This window comes from Emys orbicularis, chromosome 12 (genome assembly GCF_028017835.1).
Source record: "Emys orbicularis isolate rEmyOrb1 chromosome 12, rEmyOrb1.hap1, whole genome shotgun sequence".
Taxonomy (NCBI): Eukaryota; Metazoa; Chordata; order Testudines; family Emydidae; genus Emys; species Emys orbicularis.
Window position 1 is genome coordinate 2,294,494 of NC_088694.1, and position 8,942 is coordinate 2,303,435.

Genomic DNA, 8,942 nt, shown 5'->3' on the forward strand with positions numbered 1-8,942 from the left:
GGGCCCCTGTTCCTACAGCCATCATCTCTTACCAGCAAAGATTTTGTGTCTTCTCAGGTGGACTTTGGTCCCTTCCCCTCGGGGAGCTGGTTGTCACTAGCCCTCAAAGACACTGGGCCTGGCTCCCCGCTCCCTGATACTAGTTTATGCCAGTATAATGCCACTGAAGTCAACAGAAGGACCTTGGTGTAGGACCAGTGTAACGGCTTCATGTCTAGGCTGAGCAGCCGCAGGAGAGCTTGCGCCATGCGGGGAGGAGAGCAGGGTGCACCGTAGGCTGGTGGGAAGAGGCGGAGGGCGCAGTGTGAGACTCCACAGGCCTCTCGCGCTGTGACAATTTTGATGAGAGAAATTTCAAACAAAAAACTCCCAAGTGAGATTTAAGAAAATACTGCAGCACCCTAGCAATGACACCACCAGCTGTTCCGGCAAGACTTTGCCCTTCTCTAGCTTCCATCATCTCAGGAGCTTGCTGTGCTCTACAAACCTCAATGAGTTCCATGAGAGGCTTTAAAAATTACCTTAAAAATGAATCCCAAGTGAATGACACTTGGCAGCTCCGTGTGGCCTTCACTTTGGCTATTAACTCAACACACACACACACAAACCACTCCAAGAAGAAACCACCTCCAGGCCCACAGCCAGAGCGTTGGTTTGGAGCCAGAGCCTAGGCATTCCTAATCACTCACAGTGTCAGAGAATAATAAATGAAGAACAAGAGAAACTCCTTCCCATCTGTCCCTCTCTGATTTATTGGGGAACATCATAACGTCCCACTCCCAACCAGAGCTCCCATCTCCCTAAAGGGAGCCAAGCCCTATGGTGTGAATTGGACGTGGGAGCATGGAGTTAGCCAGGATCAGCACATTGCAGAAGCTGTACCAGTAACCAATTCTTTAGAGAATGTATTTTCATATTTATGATGTAGTCACAATATAATTTGCATGTATATACTAGGAATTCTCATGGGCTTCCTTGGATTGTAACTACACAAAACAAACATAATGGAGAGAAATATTCCTGCTCACTCCTGCAGGGGTCTCCTCCCCGCTGCTCACCCTCCCTTTGTGAACTTAATGAAGCTGATTTGGCCCCTCTTCCCAAATCTGACTCTGATCAGAATGTTCACATGACTCTCACAGCCACATCAGATATGAATCCCATGGTGAGCCCAAGCTCCTGGGCATCACCATATCGACCCCAAAACTGTTGTGTCAGCCCACTAGCAGCCAGAGTCTTGGGCAAAGATGTTCATTTTGTGCAAGACCATCATCCAGGGCTTGACTCTCCATTGCCTTTCTCCCTGTGTTGTCACCGATATCTGTGAAAGTGGATTTAAAATGTTACCATTCTGCTCTGGCAATGGGGCATCAGACTCCCCAATACGTGCATTATCTGTGGAGTTACTCTGGATTTACACCCATGCAACGGAGATCAGAATCTGACCTATAGTCCACTTTGATGAAAACCCCTTTTGCATCATCAGAAAATAACGTTATCTCTTGACATCAAAGGTCAGCAGCATTTCACTGGGGCTGTTTCTAGAGATTGAACAATGATGGCTGATATATTGGTTCTTCTGAGCAAAATTAAGGAACTTGTATGACAACACCTCAAGTTCCTTCTTAGTTATTGGAACTGACCCAGAATGCAATGTTAATTGCAAGGAACAGGAACAGAAACAGTCCATTCTATGTCTCTGAGAACCCCAGCATCTCTCCCTAAGCATCTCGTTTGCTCTCTCCATTTCTGTCTCTCTAAATACAAGAGGGACAAGCTACAGGAGGTAATGTCTTTTATTGGATGAACTTTTAGTGAAAGACACAAGAGTATAACAGCTCTCTCTCTCTCTTTGGGATTCTTAGCAGCAGCGGACTGCACTGCCTATTATTAGGTTGCCTGACACTTCCCACTACAAAACCCTGTTTTCAGTTGCTTACAACTTTGCCAAACTTTAACTGCTCAGGCTGAAATTTTCCATTCTGGATGTCTGACTTTTTTTTATTTCTGCCAAAACAGTTTGGCCATTTCTGAGAACGAGGCTGGCTAAGGGGAAAATGCGTTAAAAAATTCTGGTGAGTTTTTCTTTGAACGGCCCTAGCACCGCCATGCATTGGAGCAGGGACTTGAAATTTGGCAGGGGTAGATTTTGTGTCAGGGATGTTCCTTTTACCATCCCCATGAAAATCTGCCCAAATTTGGCCAAGCTATAAGCCTTGGAAAAATTGCAGTTTGCACATGCTTGGTAGAGCCTTCTTCAGTTTTAGCAACTAAAATCTTGGAAGAGTCCATCCTCACTGAGCACGCTCCATCCTCTCACAGCTCCAGGGCTGACCGGACTGTGTATGCACCATCCCCACAGAACATGTTCTCTATAGCCCAGGGCTACAGGGGAGAAGCTGGTCTTTCCCTGTAATGGCTGCTCTCTCTCTCTATGCTGGGGTAGGGCTGGTCCCAAGAACTCAGAACAGGGAACATGTCTTGTCTGTGCTCTCAGTAACCACATGGAGGGCCCTCAGGCAGCATAGAGGAAGAAACTGTCTGATTCGAATGCAGAGGGGACAAAAACCAGACTATAGGGGAGGGAAAGGAGTGGATTAGGATGTGGAGTCTGGGGAGACTGGGACTGGAAGGGGGAGAGAAATTGGGACTGGGACTAGGTGAGCAAGAAGGCCGGGAGGGTGGGGCTGGGAGCCAGGGATGGGTTAGAAGGCTCAGACTAGTTGGGTAAAGAGGCTGGGATGGGGACTCAGGTGGGGAAGGTGCAACTGGTTGGGCCAGGAGAGTGGGTGCTGGGGACTGGGAGCCAGTGAGGGAAAGGTGGGAGTCTGGGATCCAGTTGGATGGGGGGGGGGGATACACTGATCTTGGAGAAGGAGAAGGAGCTGGATTGTGGGGAAAACTGAGACTGTCTGGACAAGAAGACTAGGGCCAGGAACTAATACAGGGGGAATGGGGCGGGCTGCGGGAGGCAGATCTGACAAGGAGTTGTGGGTCAGGGGAGAGAACCGGAACTGAGACTCAGACTAGGAGTCATGGAATGGGGAGACTGGAGCAAAGAGCCAGGGAGGGAGGGTGGAGACTGAGATTGGGTGAGGAGTCTAGGGAGGGAGACTAGGACTGGGAGATAGGTTGGGGATGGGAGAGATGGATTGAACAAGGAGCCAGGTGGGGTGAACTGGGTTGGGACTTGCTGGGCAAAGAGACCTGGATGAGAAGCCTGAGCCCAGGGCGAGACAGGATTGGGAGAGCAACATGTTGGAGGGATGAGGCAGAAGGGATCAAGCCTCAGGGAATGGACAGAAGCATCTGTGTGCACTAGAGCACAACCCGCTCCAGAACCTGGAATGGAGCCTGGCTTGCTGGGCATAGCACAGTGAAGGCAGGGAGCTGTGCAGCCTTCAAACCTTCAGCCAGAAGGGAGATAGAGAAGTGATGGATGGGAAACAGAAACCTTTAAATGGGTGCCCTCAAGGGACTGCAGAAGGGGAATGGAGTTACACTGAACCTGTGATGCTTACTTAAGCCAAGCATTGCCCAGGTGGTCACTAATTGTGTGCGCCTCATTTTCTGAGTGCACCACCTGAGACCCTGGCGTCTGATTGGCAGCAGTGCTGAGCACTCACAGCTGCACTGACGTCAATGGGAGCTGGGCTTTGAACATATCCAGTGCTAGGCAATGCTAAATATGCTGCAAAATCAGATTCGAGGCCTCTGAATTTGGGCACCCAAAATTAGTGGAAACTTTTCACAATCTCTTCTGTTCTCCATCTGGAAAATGGGGGCGGGAGTCACACCACCCCTTCATCTCATGGGATGATAAATTAATTCGTATTTGTGAAGCACTCACACAGTATATGATGAGTACCATAGAAAAGGTCTATGAGGAAATTAATAATTCCATCTTCAGAGCGGTGTTTGAATAGGGTGTGGTAGATAAGGGCTGGGGCACACACTGAACAATGACGATAAAATAAAACGTTGAACTGTTGCTCATTAACTGGCCTGGGCACTGAGTGAGGCAGAGGGCCTGTGGAAAAAAATAGCATGTCATCACATAATTAAAGGCTGTATTGTATTGCATACGCACAAGGGGGGTGAATTAAGGTTGCACTGGCATCCTTAATTCTGGCATTTCCTAAATTTTGAGTGCTTGACTTTGCAACCTTAATTTGTGTGTGTGTGTGTGAGAGAGATTTAATATAGACATTGGAGTTGTGGCATTCCAGCATTCTGAGCCTTTGAAGACCATCACACACTCCCCCTTTTATGATCAGGGTCTATATAAATCACATGCAGTTCTGGGCTTCGTTATACAAACATGTGTAGCTGACGTCCCATTGCCATTTCCAGACTACTCCATGTATTTCTAGCTGGTAATTAGCCACACAAATGGGGGTCAGGTATTTATGACACATTAGACATGTTGCAGTGTGCTGCTTTGGATCCTAAAGTGTGTAAATCCCCAGCCTCACCTCCCTCCTCCCAGCGGGTCCAGGAGATAAACCTTGTTCACGAGAGGATATGGGGTGCATTATGAATGGGCAGAGGTAATAGGAAGAGATGGTGAGGAATAAAATCCCCAAAGGGAGAATGACACCAGATGGTAAGTGCAATGACCGATTTCTCTCCATCCCAGAAGCTGGGTCCAGGCCCTCCTACTAACTCCTTTATCTCATTGCACATTGTATCCCTGCTGTAGCCAGCTAGGACTTCACAGCTGTCACTGTACTGCACACCTCAACCCTTTGGAGCATCACAGCAATGATATGGAAAGAACTCAGTTGCTTCTGCTCCAACATCACAGAGCCCTGCTACCTTAGCCACAGAAGACTCTCCATTAGCACTATAGGTGATATGACACACAGCAGAACATTTGTAATTCTCTCCAGAAGAGGCAAATGGCACACATATACACTAGCAAGTGCACTGCAATATGAATATCATGATAGTAGATTTACATATTAAATGGCAGTAAACTTTGTCTAAAGAATCCCAGTTTTATTAAAGGACTTCAAATCAGATCAAGTTTTATAAGCCAGTCTGGGCTTGTCCTTAAATCAAGGGCAGCATGAATTTAATATCCTGAGAGTCCTCTAACAGGGGGGCTGCATCCTGCATGGGTAGGTGGATGAATTCCCTGACCTGTCTTTGCCAGCTCCGGTGTCTATGCCCTGCTGGGTCTGGGAACAGGGCACTGGCCTCTGTTCTGTTAGTGACTCTCTGTGGAGCCTCAGCCCCGTCGTTTCACCCCTATACCTTGGCTTCAGTAAGATGGGGATAATGACATTACTCACCTTAGAAAGTGCTCTGAGATCCTCTGATGGCAGGTGCTAAGTATTATTAGTATGATCCAGTGTTTTGAGGTCAAGCTCCCTCCAGAGGTTAGGTGAAGCTGCTAGGCCATGTTCTGGGATTTTAGCAGACTCCTAGCGGGCTGACGAGGTCAGGGCACAATATTCACATAGGACATAAAAATATTCCTTTCCATCCGTTAATTTGTGCCCCCGCAGCTCCCCATCCCCCAGCGAGGCAGAGCGCGGAGAGTCTGGGTGAATGAAACAGAAGAGCAACAAGAGAAGCACACAGCCCTGCAGAGGATGTCCTGAAACGGGCACAGGAACTGCTCAGAGACTGTTTTTTCTTGCTTAGCTGCACTGGAATGCCCAGCTGGCCCCCTTCCCATCACTGGGGCAGTCACAGGGGTGGAAGAGGAGGGGACAAGGGGAGGTCACTCGTCTAAAGCACAAACTAGCTCACAGTCTCTGGGGAAGAGAAAAGAGGAAATACCTCTGAACTTCCCCTCCCTGCTCTCCAGGCCATGACGCCTGCATTAGGCCATACAGCCCAGATGTTGCTCAGGTGCGTGGGGGTGGAGGGTTTTGGCTGTTTTTCTTCTCTGTCTGATATTTACCTGGCAAACAGTGGTTGGAGCCTTCCTTCATCAGTATCCACAGGGACCAGTTCCACAGTTACCCTGGTTAAAGGTGAGGTGAGTAGAGATGCTCAGACTTGGGGCTGCCGTACCAGCACAGGGGTGAAGTGATGGGCCTGGGAACAGTGGTCCATATCAGCATTTGTCAGTTCTTATAACATCCAGACAGTCGGCAGGAGAAAGTTCAGAAGTTCTGATGGTGTCCCTGCCATGAGGCGCCGTCTCCTGAAATGGCTTCCCATCCTAGTTTGTGCCTCCTTAGAATCTGTTCCCTGCTTGGAAATGGCTAAGGAGCATTTCCCTTAGCTGTGCTGGAGCTGCTCCGTTAGAGCCAGACTGGATCAAGCCCTTAATGAACTCTCAGCACCTCCTTCCTCCTCCTGGTTAGCAGTGGCAGATCTGGGACGTGTTTGCCCATTGCCAGCATTCTCCATCCCCGTTCCCTTCCCTGGAACAACAGGCAGCAAAGTCTGACTGGCCATCTCTCCCATTTGAATTCCTCACTCCTCCTTTCAGACTGCTGAGTATCAGCCTGCGCGTGTCTGCAGGGAATGGGCCAGGTCAGGACCCTGCTGGCGGGAAGACCCCTCTCAGAAGATGTAGGCGATTGCTCCTGGTGACCTTGCGGGTGTGGTTTTTCACCAGGAAGCGTAATTTGATGGCCAAAGGACCTTCATTCTGAGCTACCTTGAGTACAACCTGAAGGGGCAGCATTTCAGAGCAGGTGGCTAGCTCAGTGCCGTGGGAGGCAGCAGCCTAGGAGGAAGTGGTAGGAGGGGCAGCAGCTGGAGGAGGGTATCTGAGTTCAGCAGAGAATAGGAAACTGCAAGTCAGAAAGGGTCATTCCCCTCTCCCTATTGCTAGGGCCAGTGGGCCTCTCTTGATTTCGGTTTCCTTTGGCACTGGCAGGCAGGATGGTCCCCCCGCTTCCCAGCCAGTCAAATGACCAAGCCTCTCACTCCACTCCCATCTCGTGACTTCTTGCACTGAAGGCAATTTTGATGCCTAGGCTTTAGAAAGCTCGAACCATGCCAGGCTTGGTGCTCAACCAATTAGCACCAGAAGCAGCTGTTCTGCAGCCTGAGCTGCTGACCATCGATGGGTGTCATGCAGCGGGAAGATGGTATTTGAGCAGTAAAACCAGAATTGGAACCCTCTGACCAGGGAGGCAGTATGGCCTAGTACACCAATGCTCAGACAGAGGCTTGCAATCCACAAGTGGCTCTTGAATGTGTCTGCTGCAGATCTTTGCAGCACATGATCTTAAACCAGTGTTTGATTGAATTATTAACCAGTCTAAGTTAGTAACCAATCGGGGTGCTTTGATTATGTTATTAATCAATTGTAGTTGATAAAATAGTACTGGGTCAGTCATTTTGCGGTGAGACTATAGAGAGAGAGTAACGGAAACAATGAATTCACACTCCTGCGGCTCTTTTGGATACTGTTGATCACTAATTTGGTTCCTGAGCCATTGAGGTCTGAGACGCTGAGTATCACTGGTCTAGTGTGTGGGACACTGGCCGGGGGTGTGGAGCAGCTCTAGTGTAATACAATTTGCAGACTCCAGAAGTGAGAGCACAACCCCCAGAACAGACAAGCAGGGGGGGACACACACTTATCTCAGACTGGGGCTTGCTCAAAGTCATGACACAGTCTAGAGGGTCTTACTGGAAGCTTCCTAGGAGTCCTGAGAATGACACCCAATTTGCATATAAATTTGCATATTTCTTTTTTGTTTTCAATAAATAACTAGATGCCAGCAGGCGTTTCCTTGTATGATCCTGTGCCTTGCTGGTAACACAAATCGCTGACTGTTAGCACTCAACAGGAGCACAAAGCCGCAGGCTCATCCAGCGGTCCTCAGGGAACGTGTAGCTAGGAGGCGGGGCCACCTTTCAGAGCTCCAGTGTCCACATTTGCCCAGGGCAGACACGCTGGGCACATCTTTCCTAGATGCACGATTATTTGGACCAAGTATCAGGGGGTAGACGTGTTAGTCTGTGTCCACAAAACAACGAGGAGTCCGGTGTCACCTTAAAGACTAACAGATTTATTTGGGCATAAGCTTTTGTGGGTTAAAAAACCCACTTCTTCGGATGCAAAAAACCCCCACTTCTTCAGATTATTTGGACGGTTGTGCTTGTGTCACCGATCTGACCCACTGAAAGCTAATACGATGCTGTTCAGGGAATGGGTGACCCTCGTGGGGTCAGCAACCTCCTCGGGCGCTTTTTAAGGTTCCTGTGTATTTACAAATCCTTTCTTCACCTTGTAATTTAAACCCAGGTGTTTTTATGTTCCCAACCATGATTCCAATAAAAACAACCCGATCTCCTAGCTGCTAGACAGCCCGACCTCTGTCTGAGGGAGAGAGAAGCCCCTCTAACCTAGACTGTTTCACAGGGTTCCTGGCGTAGGCTCTGGGAGCTGGCTTTAGCTTTCATTAGGATTTCTCTCTCTCCCCCCACTCCGCCTTGTCGCTAAACTCTCTCCTGTGTGGGGCATGAACCCAAGAGCAGCCACACTCAAGTCACATTTTCAGCCTTACAGGGTTTGAGTGAGTTGGAAATTAGGCCAGTTAACTGCAGCCATGGGAGTTCTTAGACTAGTCCAGCCATCTCTTCCTGCCCTGGATGTCAGTCACAGAGCTGGTCTCCAGCGAAGAAGCAGGGGCAAGCCAGGGACGTTTAGCACACTGGCAAAGAAGGGACCAAGTCATCGTCAAGGACTTCCCTTCTGCTGTGCTGAGCTCTGGGCTGTGGGTGCTGGGGCTGCTAGGGAGACATTTTCCTGTTATTCTCACACATGGTCTTTGTAAATGCACCAAGATTAGAAAAGGGAACTGGCTGAGCCATGCTCCACGTTAACCCCTTGGGCTGCTGGAGGAAATGGTGCAAACAGGAGAGCTGAAACATGGATGGCCCTCCCGAGATCACCTGGCCAGGGGAACCCCACGCCCTGGGGCGGGCTCTGTGCACTGCCAGGCAGGACTGTAAGAACTGAA